This window comes from Bison bison, unplaced genomic scaffold (genome assembly GCF_000754665.1).
Source record: "Bison bison bison isolate TAMUID 2011002044 unplaced genomic scaffold, Bison_UMD1.0 scf7180017864105, whole genome shotgun sequence".
Classification (NCBI taxonomy): domain Eukaryota; kingdom Metazoa; phylum Chordata; class Mammalia; order Artiodactyla; family Bovidae; genus Bison; species Bison bison.
The window spans coordinates 10,701,564-10,701,820 of NW_011494677.1; the positions used below are offsets into that span (position 1 = coordinate 10,701,564).

General features: G+C 48.2%; 1 protein-coding gene across 7 annotated transcripts in view; it reads right to left on the reverse strand.

The window, feature by feature from the left end:
- The window catches only part of DLC1 (DLC1 Rho GTPase activating protein), a 445,122-nt gene that overhangs the window by 182,094 nt on the left and 262,771 nt on the right, over positions 1 to 257 (reverse strand). Inside the window, exon 1 of one of the 7 annotated variants that reach the window (XM_010838836.1) lies at positions 199 to 251. The exons of the other annotated variants lie outside the window; for them this stretch is intronic. The gene's annotated coding sequence lies outside the window, so the exon portion shown is untranslated. Of the gene's footprint in view, positions 1 to 198; positions 252 to 257 lie in introns of those variants that run through there. 7 annotated transcript variants of the gene reach the window in all.

A 257-nucleotide genomic window follows, 5' to 3' on the forward strand; every position in this document is an offset into this window, starting at 1 on the left:
GGGATTAAAAAAAAAAAAAAAAAAAATCACTCCGGAAAAGCTAAACCTCAGAACAAGGGAGACTGAAATCCTTGCCATGACAGTGACGAACTTCACCCCGTTGATGAGCTCATGCATGATCCGAGTTAATAACTGTGCCTGTATATTTGTTTTCCTTTTCAGACCTCTCGTCCTCGCCCGCCCCTCTTCGCCTCTCACCTGCCAGCCGCCTGTCTCGGGTGTTTTTCCAAATGACATCCAGGGCTCTGGCCGTGGAG